We start from the raw sequence: 19,719 nt of genomic DNA, 5'->3' as shown, positions 1-19,719 counted from the left end.
CCCTCTTTAGTTCTCATGATGAGACCATCGAGGCTGAGGCACCCAAGGTTTTGAGTTTACGATGGTTGTTGGTTCGATCCTGACTCGGAAGAATGGATTATTATTTAGTAATATTTTCTGGAGGCTCTCGAACTTGACCGTTGACCAAAAAGCGAGAAAGATATAAAATATTTAATTTCCTTATCGAAATCGAAGCCTTAATTAGCATCTACAGTAGCCTTATAACTCTATCGCAAATGATTAAAGAAGATTCACAGTAAAATAAAAATAATACTTAATTTTAAAAAGAAAAAATTAACTACCCTCCAAATCCAGTCATTAATAAAATAAAAAAAAGAGGAAACAAAGCCAAATCAAAAACCAAGTACCTATACAAAAAAAAAACAAAACAAAACGAGGGTAGTTTAACAAAAAAAAATAGGCAATAGACGCGCGTAAATTTCAACTGGGGTGCCAAACTTGTAAGCCGGTACTATATAATGGTCTGAACGAAATTCCTATCGTATTTGGCAGTGATTCCACCCGAAACAGCCATGGAATGTATAAACTGGTCAAGTACGAACGTTTATACTGTGTAACTGGAATATTTGAACCGTTTGTTATTGTATTTTAGTATTTGTGGGGGTATTGTTAATTATTATTTGAGGCCGAAGGTGACAAAATGTGACTGTAAATGTATGTAATAAAGGTTGTGGATTCGATTTCCACTTGAGGTAATTAAATATTTAATAATATCTTTGCTCGTGTCTCGAGATAATTAATATTTTTGCTCTAGCCTGCAAATAGTAAGGTAAACAGAAGGAATTTAGTTAAGACACTTCGTTCCCTTTTGTAGCTTTACGCTGTGTCCTGCATACAGCAGGGCAGGTAGAAGGAACCTGGGAACCTAGTTTCCACTAAATTTTATAGGCGGAACTTAACGCCGCAAAAATATTTTTAATAGCGTTTTTTAATACTTATCAGTTTCTATAATTGCAAAGTAAAATAAGCACATAGCAATTCCAATATATTATATATTATTTTACACTTATAGTAGAGTCGTAGGTTCAAATCCAGCTACGTTTATATTGGAGTGGATAATTTCATCTAAACATTATGAACCAAAGCGGCCTTTATGTAATATCGATTTAGTTAGACTACCTCGGCAAACAAATTAAATGATATGGCTATTGTTTTTCATTATAAATAACTATTAGTTCCCAGCCCAGCTTAGTTCTAAAGGCGTAAAGTAGTGCTATATAGTACTATAGCTTATACGTTATCGCGATCAACTATTTAAGTAAGATTAAAATTTTAACAAAATAGATAAATTAAACTTTAACTAAAATTAACTTTGAAATATAATATTCTGTTAGTAATTTTTAATTTGATTAGTAAATAAGTTATGAGAACTAATGCCAATGTGACTCGTATCTAGACCACTAATTAAGGCATAAGGCTAAGTCCAGTTGAGGCCAGTGGCGCAGAGGCACAAGCATGTGAGTATAAATGCGTAGCACCTATGCGTGCATAGGTTGTGGGTTCGATTTCTACTCGACAAAATGAAATATTTTATAAAAAAAGTGGGATAAAGAAGTGTCTTAATTGGAACGGAGTGTTGAAGACATTAGGTGGGTTACTATACAGTAAATAGACTGAAAAGAAAACAGAAACTGAAAATAAATAAATTTCAAATAAATTTAATTTGCTCGAGTGGGAATCGAACTCACAACCTGTACCTACGAATGGCCTGAATTACAACTTGCCACCAATATACATTTAAGAGACGCTTTACATAGCCAATAAGCTTCAGATATAATACAATCTCAATAGCTATTAGATAGCAATCGGCTTATATGCATTTAGTGAAGTGATAGTGCTAGTCTGATTTAGTACAATAATTGTTCTAACAATAAGTTTTCTCGGCTTGGGCTGCTTAAGTAATTAGCTGAGAATATCGTTTTAGATTAACGCCGTCGTCAGTGGTTGTAGGTTTGATTCCCATTCGGGGGAGTGACGTTATTTTAATATTTTCTTCAAAATACATCATACATAAAAAAGGCAAAGCAGGGCTTAAGTAATTTTCATATACCTATGGTAAATTGCAATAAAAAAATAATAACACAATTCTCCCAGTCTAATCAAGAAAATACAAGAAAGTAATATATTAGTAAAATTTCGTATAACATTATTATATATAATATACCGAAATATTTTCTCTAATAGTTAATTCCATCGACAATGCCTGTTATGTAGCGACGAACATGTGAGACATGTACCCTGCTCTGTTCTGAGGTAAAATGAAGATAATGGAATAATATTTTTGGTTGTAATATATATAACGTACACATCGAGAATCAGGTAAAATGTGCTATCGTCCAGTTTTCGGGATTCGATCCCTACTTGATGGAATTAATTATTTTTTATTAAATAATGCGGCGTTGAGTGCCGCACTCAGCCACAGAGCACTTTTTGCTTATATGAGATAAAGCGTGAACATAACAAAATTACCATTTCCATTTTACAAGGGATTGGGACAAAAATAACAATCAAGAATGGCTTTGGTCACTTAGTGGGTTTTAAATATGCATCGAGGCGATTATGTGAATAATTAAGTCTGTAAGACTTGTGTTTTGTCTTAAAGTGCTGGTATCTTTGTACTTTGGAAATTTCTCTTTGGAAGTTTCTGGTAGTGCTACCAATGTTTATCACTTAACATACAGTACATACACTATATATAAATTCTTAAATAATAGATTTTCTCTTATTTGTATAGATAACTCCATTTTATTATATGCACAAATAACTTTAGTTTGAATAAAATATAAAAATAAACATTATTTAAGGAGACTTGGATATCACAATTTAAAACGTAATATGCTTAAATTCCGCTTTAAAATTCCACTAAAGCAAGGAAGGAAAAGAACCACTAAAATGGCGAGATAGCGATCGTTTTATATTTGTATTCTAGATGCAGGATTATAGCATTCCAAAGAATTCTAAGGAGTACTTTAGTATTTATTACAAGTAAATTTAAATTGAATGACTATATTATTTTCCTTGACTGATTTTATTGAGGGCTATAAAGTTTTACGTTCCATCAGATACACTAAAATACGTTGGCATTTACGATATGTATATAAAATTACTGACATCACTATATGTTAACAAGTTTTTATTAACTATACTCTTGTTTCGTGATTGTTCTCAGGGCTAACTGAAGTTTGTTCTTTTATAGAAGTTTTTGCAAAGATATATAATTCCCGAACTGCCTATTTTTATTTATATGTATGTATAAACATAGAAATCGATATAAAACTTACGCCAATATGGATTGTTAAAGACGTGTTATAAATGCGATGGTTTTGGGTTCAAATTCAATTAGATTTGTAAAGATTTTTTACTCACAGCAGAAATACTCCACTGAATTTTCACATTAATTTCTAATATTGTTATTTAATATATTTATATTCTACAACAGTACCTACAGTAGGGCAGTAGGGCATTGTGTTATAATTTAAGAACTGGGTAGGTAATATTTCGTATGTCTAAGTAGATTTTTTTTATTATATAAATAGCAGAGAAGACCTAGTGTTTAGACACTACGTTGCCTACTTTGCGCTGAATCTTTGATCCATTGCGTGTTGAGTGATACCTCAACACCGTGCTTTGTTATCAAAGCGAGGTAATGAAAATATTAAGAAATCCATTCCCCGAGCGGTAATTGAACCCATAACCGTCGAGTTTACAGTCACGATGACCTTAGCAGTAAATAAAGCTAAATATTTCTGTCCAAATCATTAACATTGTAGCTAGTCATGCAGGTGATCCACAAATCCATCATTAATAGTAACAGCATTTGCCATTGACATATTTAATCTACTGTATAAAATGGTCACTGGCTCATTTAACCCACCTCTCCCTTGACATTGCTAACGGTGCAAAGGTCATATATTTAATTTTCGTTTGATTGCGAGTTTAGAAGCATATTTTTCATTAATTTTTTTATAAACATCATAGCTATGTAATATTTATAGTTTTTAGGTATATAATAATACATATTTTAATAATTCTTTATATTTTGGCAAAATAAATCAATACAATTAAATAATTTTATTGTTTGTGCTAATCTATTGACTATTTTTTCTTTTAATCTCTTATTTTTATCCGTAGTAACTCGTAGACAGAGGGTGCCTAGTGTTAAAGTATTCTGTTCCTCATTTCAGCCCAGTCTTCGAGTCTTCTCATAATTCAATTGAAACCACAACTAGCGCATACAGTCAGATGATGCTGCAGCACCGCGATGGTCTCTTCGTTTCTTTCATCTGGCCATTCTTCATTCCGAGGCCGTAGTGACCCAAGCGTGTGAATGTAAACTCTACAGTTGTGGCTTCAATTCCCATTCGGGGGAATTATTAATTCTATTATTATTTAGTCATATTTGTATTTTTCGCTCTGGTAACGGGAAACGGAATATTTTAACACTAGGTTCACTCTGCCTACTGTTTTATATACGGGATATAGCATGAAGCTATAAAAAATCTAAGGACTGTAATTAAATAATAACTACAGTTACCTATCAAATGGAAAGTATATTTTGAAAGCAGAACTCAATTTTGATATTATTATTTCCTTAGCAAAATGGGAACTGGCATATTTAAAAGGTGAAAAAATGGGGCTTCTGTTTTACCCGCTGGGAGGCTTAGAGGCAGCTGCTTTGTTTCCACAAAATCCTTTTTTTATCCCGAAATAAGATTCGGCCTCAGTTCAGTTATTATCTTGTTAAATAAATGAAAATAAATAGTTTTTGCGAGTGAGGATAAAGTTATTAGGCTTGTTAGTTTACTTTGGTTGCATATTTCGGGTTGCTCTGGTTAAAATTGTACGGAAATTGACCTGAATTGTTGGTACCATAAATTATGTAATTTCCATATTCCTAACTGTATAAGTCATTAATCTTATAACAAATATGTTTCATTTTCTTACAAAATGCTGTTTTATTTGAATTTAAAAATAGGGGAGTGATGCGCCGCTGTTGTCTTTTATAATATCTAAAAAAAGTGTTTTTGATTCATTAATCATTTTATTGGCAAGATTTTGGTATATTACTAAACTATATTTAAACTGCTTCACGCATGTATCCCGCACACAGCAAAGTAGGCAGAGGGAACCTAGTGATAAGACACTCCGTTCCCCACTTTCTGCGGAATTTTGGAGGCATCGCGTGTTGAGTGAAAGAACTCAACGCCTCGACACCAGAGCATAGGAATGAAAAAATAAACGTAAGTAAATATTTCACTTCCGCGAGTGGGGATCGAACCCGCAACCGTCGCGTTACAGCACACCCTTGTGCCGCTGCGCCACGACGGTCTCAGTTGATAATTTTCCTAATTGACACTTTTATAATGAATATTAAAATTTGGTATTTCTTTTACAGGTAGCCTGTTCTTCTACAAGCTGGGTGTACAAAAGATAAATATATTATGTGGAGATTCCAATAAGGTAATTATTATATTTTATTTAATTACTTTTAAATAATAAAACGATTTAAAATTTATTAAGATTATATTAAATTACATTTATTAAGATTATATTAAATTACAAGGTCATTAAAAGGTTAATATTATGCAAATAATTTTCATGTCTGTGCTTTACTCTTTCTGTGCTCTTTCTGTCTGTGCTTTATATTTTAGTAACAATTTTAAATGGAACATTTTTTCCCTCTTTTTAAACGAATAATCTCCATCGTAGGTTGTCGTCAACAAGCACTTTCAAAACAGCATAATAAAAAAAAATATATAATAATCACTTCCTATTAAAAAAAAAATCAGCATCACGCTGTAAACCACGTATATTAAAACAGACATAGGGAAACTACTGCTTCCATATTCTGCTTAATTTTTAAGACATTGCACGTGAATAGCAGAATTCAGCACACACCAAAGAGGAATCGAACACACAGCTATTCCGCTTACATTCAGTTTTACTACGGTGCCATAACGGTCACATAACAATAAAGACATTATAAATTATAATTTGCTAAATTATAGAATTTCAGTAAACTGTTACTAGGAAGTAGAATTTAAATATTAATCCTCTAAAAGGAGGGAATTAACCCATTTAGACCCATAGCCAAACTAGCAGTAACCAATTGAGACTCTTTAGAGAAGACACCAACCGATAAATATTGTATGAAGACAAGCTGTACTTTTTAGGTATTTTTGCTGATGATAAAAAAAAAATAACTATAATTAATATTCTTACAAATTTATAGGACAATCGTGACAAAGTGTGACTATAAACGCAATTGGTTGTGGGTTCGATCCCCACTCGAGCAAATGAAATATTTATTCAAATTTATATTTTCATTTCTTCGCTCTGGTGTCGGGGCAAAGCGTGGCGTTGACTTCCTCTACTCAATACCCAATACCAGAACGCAATGAGAAACAGAGTGTTTTAACACTAGATTCCTTCTGCCTACCTTGCTATGATCGGGATACGGCGTGAAGCTGACGTATAGTACAGTATAAGACAATACTAGTAGAATAGAACATTATACCCTAATTCCTGCTCCTCAATTCCGCCTCCGTAATGAAATACATCTAATTAAACTCATAAGCTGTGTGTGGGACCAGTTTAACTACGAAGTAACATTTCGACGAAGGCTTAGTTTTGATCGAAAGGGATCTTTGGTAACCCCATCCCAGAACATTGACTAAGACTGCTAACTTCTAGCATGCCGCCTTCAAGATTCATAGTATTAAATAAATAAATCAGCTTTTCACTGTATCCCGTACATAGCAGGGTAGGCAGAGGGAACCTTGTGTTAAAACACTCTGTTCCCCACTTTCTGCTCAATTTTGGAGGCATAGCGTGTTGAGTGGTTCAAAATGAATGTGTATTAATGGGAAAAAAGTGCCTTATCACCAGGTTCCTAAGCTTTCTCTGCTTACTCTGCTATGTGCAGGATTTAGCACGAAAAATGAACTAGCATTTATTTTTTCAGCTTTCACGCTCTATCCCGCAATCATATAAAGCAAAAAAAACATAGTTAAAGAGTTATTTTAAACACATTTCTATATACCACGTATCTCTTCCACATTCCAACCGCAAACAACACATTTTATAATTAATTAATAAGTTAATGTCAATAATGAATTCTGTTTGCCATCTAAATATTTGCATTCGCGGTCTCATTTAGTAGTTCGCGATATAGTTTTGCAAACTTTGCGTTAAATTAAATATTTGTTATTTATCATGTATATTTAATATTATATTATTAACTGCTTTTAGGATTAATACGTAAATTTTAGTATATATATTACCTATATTATAAATTCGAAAGTAACTCTGTCTGTCTGTCTTATACGCAATCACGGGCCAAACCGCTAATTTAATTGTGATAAAATACTCATATAGAGATACTTGAGGGTCTCGGGATGAACATAGGGTTTTTTTTTCTCATATTTATAATATTTTTAATATATACCAATATATTAAAATACTTATTAATTTGACATGCAATTTATTCTGCCATGTTAATAACAACCGTCGTTGCTAAGCAAAGTTTTGCAAAGTTTGTTGTTAGAAAACGTCACCCAAAATGAGCTTACTTAACGCATCTCTCTATTGAAAACTGAAAATAATTTCATAAATATATTTAATAAATATTTGTATAGTTCAAGCGGGCGTAGTCGCCTTCGGGTCCACTAGTATCTCTATAATTCCATAAAAAATACAATATGAAAAATATGACTGGATTTATTTTTTTAAACTAACTTACATACATAACAATAGATGAATTGTACTTTTTGAAATATTGCAGGAAACGCAATGAAAGTTTATAAATAGTTTTTTCACATGCAAGTCATTAAGTACGAGTCGAATTCGCCTACCGAAGGTTCCGTACCAATTTCACTTTTGTACTGATTTATGTTTATGAAATACCTATAAATTGACTCTTTCCTTTTTTCGTAATGTGTGTTTTTAAGTTCTCATTCCGAAACAAATTTCGTACAAAATGCAGGAAAAACGATGCATGCAAATGCAGTGTATGTAAATACAATGCAAATACTCGTATGTTTTGGTTGTGTTGACTTAGAAGCTTGATCTAGCTTTGTTGTCCATCTATTTGTCAGTCTGGAGTTTGGTCTAGAACTCTTGACTGACAGATAGATGGACAATAAAGTGACCCTACAAATATATAGAATATACATAATTACTTTTTTTTGAGGTACGAAACCCTAAAAATAAGGTAATTGAAAATAAACAGAAAAGAAAAAGAAAAAGTTTAATTACTTGTTTTAACTTTACCTAACCCTATATATTATTATGGAAAGTGTATAAATCATATATTTTATTAAAAAAAAATCTTTTGAAGCTATAACTTGCTATACTTTAGGTGGATAATCAACTTTTAGGCCAAATTCCTTGGCAATGTTGACGTAGTGCCGAAATAGCTACCCTATTAAGCTTTGAGTTCCATTAAGGAATCTTAGGTTCCCTTGGAATTCATATATGTATGTGTATAATTCTAACTATTTGTATTGTATTTAGATAATTAGGATTGTGATTTCTACAATTTTGGTAACCAGAATATTATGTGGAAAATGTATAGAAACTAGTCAAGAATACGGATGCGCGAGTAGGCTTTTTAAAAATAATAAAAAAAACAGCTTCACGCTGTATCCCGCACATAGCAGGGTAGTCAGAGGGAATCTAGTGTTAAGACACTCTGTTCCCCACTTTCTGCCGAATTCTGGAGACATTGCGTGTTGAGTGAAGAGCGAAGAAATGGAAATATAAACGTAGATAAAAAATAATAAAAGTTAAATTTAAACTTATTTTAATTAATCACTGAACATAATTTCATATTCTTATACAATTAAACTTAAATTCGTTGATTAAAAATTATATAAAGGAAAAATAATATTAAAATACATAAAGAATGTTTCCTATGGCTTAAGAGGATTGGAGGAATTCTGGTCAAGCGTATACTTCTACTGGTCTCATGCCATAAGCCAACATAACTAGCTTGGTACTAAAAAATAAACGTAAAAGAACTCCGTGTAACAAAAATAAACATAGAAAATAGGAATTTCGAAAACAGTTTCACGAATTGAAAATAAAGAAAAATTCTAAAACGTATAAGCCATTTGTAACTGCGTTCGTGTAAAGGTAGAAATAAACTGGTTTCATTTTTATGAAGTCGTCGTCAATTGTGTTCTACACTTCATATTTGGTCAGTGAAATTAAATTGAAGCTGAACTGCTGAACTGCCTTTCTCGGCCAAGACATGTTGGTAACTCACCAAATATTTGCTGACTTACTCGTAGTTGCTATCAATTGTTCTAGTTTCGACTTCTAGATATAGATATCTAGTTCCTTGTAGTATAGGGAACTACAAGGTTCATTAAATATGAGTTAAAACTTACAATAGTAAGTGTAAATTTTATTATTTTCCTTTTAATTAATTTTCGGATTTTTTTCCTTTTATTTGTATTGTAAGTTCTCACTTATCAAATTTCATAAGTCTAGGCTTACGAGAGGTACCCTATAGGTTCTGATATCGGTTCTCTCTATCTCTACCTCTTTCTACCGTATATTACAGTCACAAATAGACAAATACGATACGAATATCCATAAATATTAGTATAATTATTTTGATTACGTTAACTTAGAAGTTTTATGTGATATTAATTTCTGCTAGTTCACGCGTTCTCGAGATAAATGGTCTTGACAAACAAACAGACGAACAACAAGCTAATCCTATATGGGGTTCCGTTTTTTTATTTATGAGATATTAAGTAAATAATATTTAAGTACAAAAAGATACAAATAATATGCCCCCCCCCCCCATTATTTTTATAATATATTTTTTTAACACATTTAATAAAGTTGTTAAAACCTTAAGAAAATTTTCAATAAAGTATTATTTTCCAAACTTTGAATATTATTTCATTGTTAATACTCTGAGTAATTGATTAGTGAATTTAGAATTGAATAACATTTTACGAACTTTGGGTTAGGATATCGCTTAAAAGGTTAAAAGTTCGGATGGTATTGATTAACAAGGGTTTTTGGAACTCAATTTGTAATATAATAGAACTTTAAAACAAAGCTGCCTTAAATATGTGTATAAATATGATGAAAATTTATATATTTTTTTACTTCATACTTTTTATTGTTAGGTAGGGAAGAAAGAGGGAACCTAGGCTTGTATTTATAAAACGCTCTCAACTCTAAGATAGTTCTTGAGATGGCGTTTTAATAATCTCAAGATCGATCTCAGAGTTGCGATATCAGACGCCGCCGTGGGGATCGAATCTACTCTAGGGAATATTAATCTGGCAGATTTAAAAAATTTCGACATTTTTTAAAGAAATATAAATATAGTTTTTCTTAGGTTACCAACACAAAATCTACTTATCCTTGAAGCCCGTCGTTGGGTAAAAGTTTTAATTTTTTAAGCATTTACTTAGTCTATATTACCTTATAATATTAATTCTATATTATTTTTAAAAAATACTTTATTACATTTGGAACAATCAATTCAATTTATTGCCAGTCAACGGAAATACTATAGCGAAACTCAACGAATCTTTTCTTTATAAACGCCCAAAGTTATTAAATAACGGGCAAACTTTATATTGTTCTAGCAATTTTCCAAAGCAATTTTTATTTATGGCCGACAGTGAAAGGTCAGATAGATTTTGGTGTCGGATTATTATATAATTGATTGCAAAAATATTTTCTATTTAGAGACGGTAGCGAGGCATACCCGGTGGTAGTGGGTTTGATTTCCACTCGGAATAATAAATTATCTTTATTTCATCATTCAGGTGACTTTTGTCTCAAAATTCGCAATGTCTGGAAAATTGAGTGTAATTTAGGGTATGTGTATCTTAACAAGAGGTTCCTTTACCTTCCCTGGTACATACCAGGTCTCCCGGATGAAGGGTACTGCGTGAATTTGGAAGAATCTATCTCATATAAAATGATAATTTTTATCCGAAAACAAGTTTTTACATAATATTAATTTGTATACTACAATTTTGAGATTATTAACAATTATTATTCCTGAACTAAATCAGGAGCACAAACAGAATACACCATTTTTCATGTAGATATAAAATACCGCGACGGTTGTGGGTTCGATTTCCACTCGAGGAAGTGAAATATTTCCATTTCTTCGCTCTCAACACGCAATGCCTCCAGAATTCGGCAGAAAGTGGGGAACGGGGTGTGTCTTAACACTGGGTTCCCTCTGCCTACCTGCTGTGTGCGGGATACAAGAAAGCGTGAAGCTGATTTATTAATTTATTTTTATAAAATATAAACCAACCCATTTTGTGAAAAATTCAGAACAATGAGAATTATAATTCCCACACACGTTTTATAATATGAAGAGCTGAGAATTTTGCAGGAACTGGTCATAACTGCCGTTCGGGTTCACTCAGCTGACCTCTTCCTAACTCTTAAATTATCTGGTCAGAGCCTGCAGGAAATTGCAGACGTATATAACGATGTATGCTGTGGAAATAAATTGTATGAAATCGCCCAGTTTAAGTGCTAAAATGGACATGTGTTTCTGGGTTAATGTTCTGTAAATTCTTATTGAATTACTTATTTAAATGCAATTGCTTGAAGAATGTCTTGTCTAAGGTTTTTTTCTGGCTTTATTTTTTTAGCTTCATGCTGTGTCCAGTACAGCAGGGTAGGCAAAGGGAACCTAGTGTTAAAACACTCAGTTGCCCACTGTCCGCCCAATTTGGCGGCCCCTGGTCTTTGCCTCGACACCAGAGCGAAGAAATGAATTCATTGTCTCGAGCGGGAATCGAACCCATAACCAGTTGCCTTCAAAGTAGCAAATATAGTAAATAACTATATACGTAGTAACTAATTTATCTCTTGTCTCCGCCAACGGTTATTTTTGATGCGGCTACAGTTTAGCATTCGCAATGCAGTTGTTAAACGGATTTAGCTGTTTAATTCTATAATATCCGTACATTTTCCAACGGAGACATTATCGTGCTACTTTTGAATATGGTAATAAAGTGTATATTTAAATTGAAATTGTACATATTAATGTGGATTTACAGTTTTGGACGATTTAAATTGTTCTTTTAACTGTTATTTTCACGCTATATTCTTTATACAGAAGTGTAGGTAAAAAGGGTTAACCTAGTGGTTAAATATCAGAATATAGTGTTAAGATACTCTGTTCCCATTAAGACACTTCCGTTCACTACTTTCTGTCGAATTGTAGAGCCTTGCTATATACATATAGCACGAATTAATGAAATAAATATAAGCCAATTACAATCCAATATTCAAAATGCAAATTACAGATTTCTCGTACCTCACATTTTATATTAATAATATAAGCGCGAAAAAAAAAATGTTAAAACAAAATACTGTACTTCAGATTTAATCAAATAAAAACGAAGTGGAATTAAAGCGCGTTTCGCTTCGACTCGACTTCCGTATAATTAAAAAATCCCGTCCACTAACGAACCCCCACCTTTACCTCATTCGATAGTAAACTTTTCAACTCTTCTACCACATTCAAATAGACTCAAAATATCTTTTGTTTTGCTTAAAATTTACAATTTCGATGGAAATTCTTTGAAGTAGGTACTATAATCATAATATAAGTATTAAATAGAGGCCAGTCGTAGCGTAGGGGCACAAAGCGTGGTTATGAACAGGCAATGGGTTCGATTCCCATTCGAGGAAATGAAATATTTATTCTCTGGCTTTAATCTCTCGCTCTAGTGTTGAAGTAAAGCGTGATTCCGTCACTCAACACGCTATGCCTCCAGAATTCGGCGGGAACAGGAGAACGTAGTGTTTTAACACTAGGTTCCGTCAGCCTACCATACTGTGTGGGAGATACAGCGTGGAGCTGAAGCAATTTAAAATGAAAAATAATTTGAAGATATAAATTTAAAACTTGATTAGTATAACGCTATTATACTTGTCTTATACATTATTAGTAAATTTAAGAAATTATTAAATTTCTTATTTACTTAACTCAATTTCAAATAATCATGCGGGCGGAGTGCAGATCGTATTATTCATTTATGGCTTCACGCTGAATCCCGCACATAGTGGGGCAGGCAGAGGGAACCTTGGAATCTACTATTAAGACATTCAAGGCCCGGAAGAGCCTTTAAGGAAATGCATGGAAAGCATCAGCTTCCCCTGATGTATACGGGATGCAGCGTGAAACAAAATAAAGAAATAAATTAAATATAAATTATTTAAATTCCAAGCGAAGCCCAAGGCAATGCACACATGTTTAAAATTAAAACACGGCTATGCAATGGTTATTGTTAATTTTTTTCATGTTTCAGGCTTAAACGTTGGAAAACTAGCACAAGTAGCACTCCAGGTCATGAATAGGATAGGGTAAATGAACTGCTGTAACTTTTTCTTTAACAGCCTGTCGGGCTTGTATGGGCGATAGTGTAGAAAAATGCCGAATAAAATATATTGAAAGTATTTTCTGAAAGCATATTTTTTGAACTACAGAATTTTGGTAAAATATAGGTATTGGGGGCTCATATGGATCTTATTCTTTTTAGGGTTATGCTTCTCTAAAGTAAAAAATACAGTTGAATTGAGAACCTCCTATTACAGAAGTCGGTTAAAAATATCTGGATTTATATATTTTTTTTGGATTTTTTCTTTTACATGTACTGTTTGATGTTCACTTATTTTACGTTTTTACTTTTTGTCAAATTTCATGATTGTACAACTACGAGAAATATCTAAGAAGCTTTTATGAAAAATTGACAAACTTAAATTTACAGGCGTATGCACTCATTTTCTATGAACTGGACTACAAATATAAATTTGTAAAGATTTTTTTCTATGAAATCATAAGAATTTCCGTATACATACAAATTAACACTACTCAGACTGAAATAACGCCGCACTTAGCCTCGACACCAGAGCGAAGGAATACAAATATTAAATATTTCATTACCTCGAGTGGGAATCGAACCCACAACCTGTCGCTTTTCACAAGCTTGTGCTCCTGCACCACGACTGGCCTCGTATAACACACAGACAGACTAATATTTTCATTCCTAATTTATTTCCACACCGTTGGCGATCAAAAGAAATTGGAGATAACATCTAGACTCTTCATTAGAAAACGAAATTACTCCGCTTGGCTGGCAGCGAGCTGATAAAAGAAAATTAACATCATTTAATTTAAGATATTAACTTAATTTAATAGATAATATTAAATTTAAGCTTGAATATTTTAGAATTTTACTCGACTAATGCTATAAAAATATTTTTATCATATAAAATATTCATAATTTTCTGGTTCTAACCACCTATATATTTGAGATAGATGATTCGTTAAGAAAAAGTATAAAATGTTTTTTATAGCGGCAGAGTTAATTTCTTCGTCCATTTTTCAGTATTAGTGCAGTAACAGCCACCCACACATACATAAATATAACAGCATAAGAAAAATTGTTATTTTTCAATTTCTTAACTTTATAATTCAATAAACTGTTATAATTTACCAAAACATTTTCTTAAAAAATATATAATAATAGTAATTGTAATAAACAGTGTGACAGTAAACGTGATAAGTTGTAGGTTCGATTTTTACTTGAGGAAATTAAATATTTTCTATTTTCATTTCTTCGCTCTGCTGTTGAATTAAGAGCTCGTCTCCAGAATTCGACGAAATGTCCAGAAGAAAAAAAAACCTTGTATCAAAACTTAGGCAACTTATTTAGCTTTGTTAAGTAGACTACATATCAAAAGATACCAATACTCTGGCGAGAGGAAAAATTCCTGGAACATAATAAACGATCGGCCTCGGTCCTTTAATCTGTGATGTCAGGTCCAGGCTGATATACTATTACGAGGCATAAAATGTAATGACAAAGAACCTTAAGACGCTATACACTCCGCCAAATAGACAGTACATCCTTGAAAGACGTGATTTCAGCTGGCGCTCCAGAACTCATTTTAGATGTAAAAACGACGGGTCCTAATTTCAAAATCGTGTCATCGCCAGATTATCTCGGATTTTCAACTCCTTTGGGTTTCTACTTTGAGTGTTTGTAAGAGGCTTACAATGGCATTTAGTGTTTTATGAATGTTGAATTGGAATTCAATGTGTGTTTAAAATAATTTTGTAATTTAACATATTATTTGTTGGATTATAGAATTTTTGATCCATAAGCTTTTGCTGTTTGAGATATATTTGACAGTTTTGCCAATATTTTAAAAAATAAACTATATAATACTAGTGGACCCGAACGCGGCTACGCCCGCTTGAACTATACGAATATTTATTAAATGTATTTATGAAAATATTCTCAATTTTCAATAGAGAGATGCGTTAAGCCAGCTCATTTTGGGTGACGTTTTCTAATATTCGCTTAGCGACGGTTGTTATTAACATGGCAAAATAAATTGCATGTCAAATTAATAAGTATTTTAATATATTGGTATACATCAAAAATATTATAAATATGAGAAAAAAAGATACCCTATGTTCATCCCGAGACCCTCAAGTATCTCTATATGTGTATTTTATCACAATTAAATTAGCGGTTTGGCCCTGATTGCGTAAAAGACAGACAGACAGACAGACAGACAGACAGACAGACAGACAGACAGACAGACAGACAGAGTTACTTTCGAATTTATAACATAGGTATGGACAATTGTCATAATAAATTTTCTTACATATAAAATGAATTTAATGTACTTATTTGTATAGAAGTTCCAATAATATAATTGAAAATTATTTTAAGATGACTTGAAGAAAAAGAATTTGGATCATCAATGTATTAAAATTTTAATACATTTTTCCATATTTTCTTCTATATCAATTTTTCCCAAACTTCTAATTACAATCCAAAGAAAAATTTCAAAGTCTACACACTCAACCAAAGAAATGTAATCTATACAAGCAGAACAATCAGAAAACCAATACAATACTATACACATTCATCATATCCCCATCATAAATATTCATCCAGAGATCATGCAGTTAACGACTATTGCCGCTTAAACTATCTTCGATGGAGATCGAATAGTGTATACCTAAATAGCTTGTAGCTTATTGGAATTCGGAACTAGTTGCAACTTCGCCTGTAGCTTGTCCTTTTAACATTACCATAATTACCAATGTATTGGAATTCATGGTTCCTAATGAAATGAATTCACTTTATTTCATGGTATAGAGATGAGCAAGTTTTTGGTCTGAATAACTTTTAAGTTTTTGTGAATTTAGAAATGTTCTTTTGCAACGAAACCCTATTTAGGGTTCCGTTTGAAATGGCAAGAAACGGAACCCTTATAATAATTTCGCCAAGTCCATCTGTCTGTCCGTCGGTATGTCACAGTCATTTTACTTGGAGACTATCTGGATCGACTATCGTCTAAATTTTATGAACTGTTACAAAATTATTTAGTACGATTTGTAATTTTTTTTTAAATAGTTAGAATTCCTCATAGCTGTTAACAGAATCCACAGTATATTAGAGTTTTAAAGAATTCCAATTTGGCTAGAATCTAGATTTTCTATTTTACCAGCTTACTTTGCGATATATTGTTTAAACGGGAATTTATCTTTAGCTTCACGCTTTTCCTCGCATATAGCGGAGTTGACAGAAGGAACTTAGTGTTAGGATAATACCTTATTCATCTTCAAGAAAATTTTCGAGACATGGTCTTTTCTTTTATTGTAGATATCCTTTATAATAGACTATTAAAGAATACTTTCATGTAATCTTTTGATTTAGTTGAAAAAGAAATTATTATTCCATGCCCAAGGACGTGGAAAAATAATCCGCTAGACCATCATTTTTAGAGTTCCATATCTCAAATTACTTCTTTACATTACTTTGTTGCAAAACTAAGTTTGTTAATTTTTTTCGCCACTTGATAAAAATATATAGAATATTTTTTTAAATCTATGTTATGAAGTTTGGCAAGAAATAAAAGCTTGCCGTAAAATTAAGGGAAATAATACAAAAATTATCCATTTTATTTATATTAAAGATAAAAACTATTACAAAATTATCGCATGCATTCATCTTGCATGGGTATACCCATATACCCTAAAACTTAAAGTTTAAATTTTTTATAAATTGTACTTTCCATTAATCTATTATACTTATATGGGTACGGATTGACTCTCACTTGACTGGTACTTTCGATAGATATTTAAATAGTAGAATGTTTTCAATGATCTCCATAAATAATCTTATAACATGGATTTCTCCGAACTTGTTGTGCTCTTGGAAAAATATATTCAAATAGACAATTAATCCTTTTGAGGTTTTTCTAGATTTGGTAATGAATACGCAAGATTATAATGATGTAACTCAGTGCCTGTCACACGCATAGGTTGCAGGTTCGATCCCACCAAGAATGGTAAGTAAACATAATAAAAGATAATAATTATATATTATATACGTAGTATAACGAAAATACTCACTCATTATATCAATTAATTAATATTGAAGCCATATTCTCTCAACGACCTCAACTCGGAGGAATTAATGTTTTTTCTTTTCATTTCCTCGCTCTGGCAATACTAAACGCGGTACTGGGTTCCGAAAAGTGGAGAATGGAATATCTTGACACTTAATTCTTCCTAAAAATAAATTAAGTATATATTTCCTTTTAAACCAAGACCTAAGGCTATATAATCAAAATTCGAAATAAAGCAATAATAATATGGTAATCTAATTACTATGCACCAATAAACTGTGCGCAAGTTTCACGAAACACCGAGACTAAGCTTGTTTATTTTGCTATCTGAATTTAAATTTTCACTGCCCCGAACTAAATGCTAACAAAGACGTCTAATTAAAATAGTTGTATAATTTATTTAACATTTTATGGAAAAATATTCTGTCTATGTCTAATTTGAATGTCTATTTATATAGTTACTAGTGGACCCGAACGCGGGTACGCCCGCTTGAACTATACGAATATTTATTAAATATATTTATGAAATTATTTTCACTTTTCAATAGAGAGATGCGTTAAGCAAGCTCATTTTGGGTGACGTTAACAACAAACTTTGCAAATCGTTGCTTAGCAACGGTCGCATATCGAAAATATTACAAATATGAGAAAAAAAAGTATCCTATGTTCATCCTGAGACCCTCAAGTATCTCTATATGAGTATTTTATCACAATTAAATTAGCGGTTTGGCCCTGACTGCGTAAAAGACAGACAGACAGACAGAGTTACTTTCGAATTTATAATATAAGTATGGATTTTTATTTTTTTATATATTTTCTTTGTCCAACTCCATAGTCCATATCTTTTGTTATGTAATACTTTTTTTTTTGCTAACATATTTAAATGTTTGCTATAAATATTATTTAAAACTAGACAAGTGTGATTATAAAGATACAGTTTCTAAATCTATATATATTTTTAAAGGAATTAAGACACTTTCAGTCCATATTAACATATATTTTACATAACCCTTACATGATAATTCAGCTTCAGCTTAAAGCTGAACTCCACGTACAGAAGGGTGGGCAGAGGGAACTAGTTCCACACTCCGTTCCCCATTTTTCATCGAATTACGAAGGCATTGCGTGTTGTATGGCGGAACTTAACGCTGCGCACATTTCTTTTTCCACATTCCAATAAATTCGCGACAAATGATGGAATGATGATGAAGAAGGAATGGAGGAAATTGATACTATTTTATAAAAATAATATTACTTTTTCTTTTTCAGTTATTAGCTTAATAATAATCAGGTGCTTGTAAGTCACCTCGTTATAAAGCGAGGTAACTTTGACTAATTAAAAGCAACATCGCTAGGAAGTGAAATAATTTAAAAGTTGTTTAAACACTCATTGCTGGCAATTAATTTTTAATATATTTTTTACTATCAAGTTTGTTTTTTATAGGATTCTGTGAAAATATTCCAATTAGGAATCAGTTCTGTGACGGATTTTTTTAAATTTCCAATTTATAAAATAAAAACTATAGAACCTTTTAATTATTTTTCTATTTCTTTGCTCACTGTGTCATTTTGGTTTTTTTTAAAATAAAGTATTTAGTTTAACTGAAATTATATTTTTTTATCGTCCAACACTAAAAATCGTCTGTCAAGGAATACTTAGGTAATAATAATCCATAATTTAAAACATTTCAATAAGTTCTTAAATAAAATATTAATAACTCGATACACATTATTTTATTCTCAACATGCATTATAAGCACGCTCTTAAGTTAAAAGGATAATTAGCTAAAACCTAATATTAGGCCATTGGAGGCAGAGTGGAACAAGCTCGGAATCGACAGGGTCTGGGTTCGATTACCAATTCGAGGAAATGGAATATTTAAAACTGTCATTTCTGCGTTCTGATGTCGAGGTAAAGCGGGGCGGAGAGTTCCGCCACACAATACGCAATGCCTGCAGAATGTTGGAAGCGAGTGTCTTAACAGTAAACTCCCTCTGCCTACGTTGCTATAAATGGGATAGAGCGTGAAGCTGAAAATAATACTAGTTTTTTAAGAAAATATGTAAAAAACAAGACATTTTGGCCTTGTCAGTAATAAATGATTCAAATATTTCATATATACATGTACATACGTACTTCCATAAATGGACTGTTCTGTAATACATACAAAATGTAAGTGGAACTCCCGGGGGGATAAAGATTAATGATACAAATACGTTCCCGAAAAAGGATAAAAGTGAGAAAATCTGAAAACAGGC

At 32.1% G+C, this 19,719-nt stretch overlaps 2 protein-coding genes across 5 annotated transcripts in view; one reads left to right on the top strand and one right to left on the bottom strand.

The window, feature by feature from the left end:
- LOC146540602 (potassium channel subfamily K member 2-like) overlaps window positions 1-19,719 on the top strand; it is a 271,497-nt gene that overhangs the window by 93,047 nt on the left and 158,731 nt on the right. For all 4 annotated transcript variants that reach the window (XM_085199407.1, XM_085199398.1, XM_085199387.1 and 1 more), the window contains one exon: window positions 5,417-5,481. The gene's annotated coding sequence lies outside the window, so the exon portion shown is untranslated. The remainder of the gene's footprint in view (window positions 1-5,416; window positions 5,482-19,719) is intronic.
- Window positions 1-19,719, bottom strand: part of LOC146540604 (uncharacterized) — a 79,435-nt gene that overhangs the window by 11,428 nt on the left and 48,288 nt on the right. The window lies entirely within an intron of this gene.

This window comes from Heliconius melpomene, chromosome 2 (genome assembly GCF_056956725.1).
Source record: "Heliconius melpomene rosina isolate 202511_hmr_F chromosome 2, ASM5695672v1, whole genome shotgun sequence".
NCBI lineage: Eukaryota > Metazoa > Arthropoda > Insecta > Lepidoptera > Nymphalidae > Heliconius > Heliconius melpomene.
This window is presented reverse-complemented; position numbering and strand designations above follow the sequence as displayed.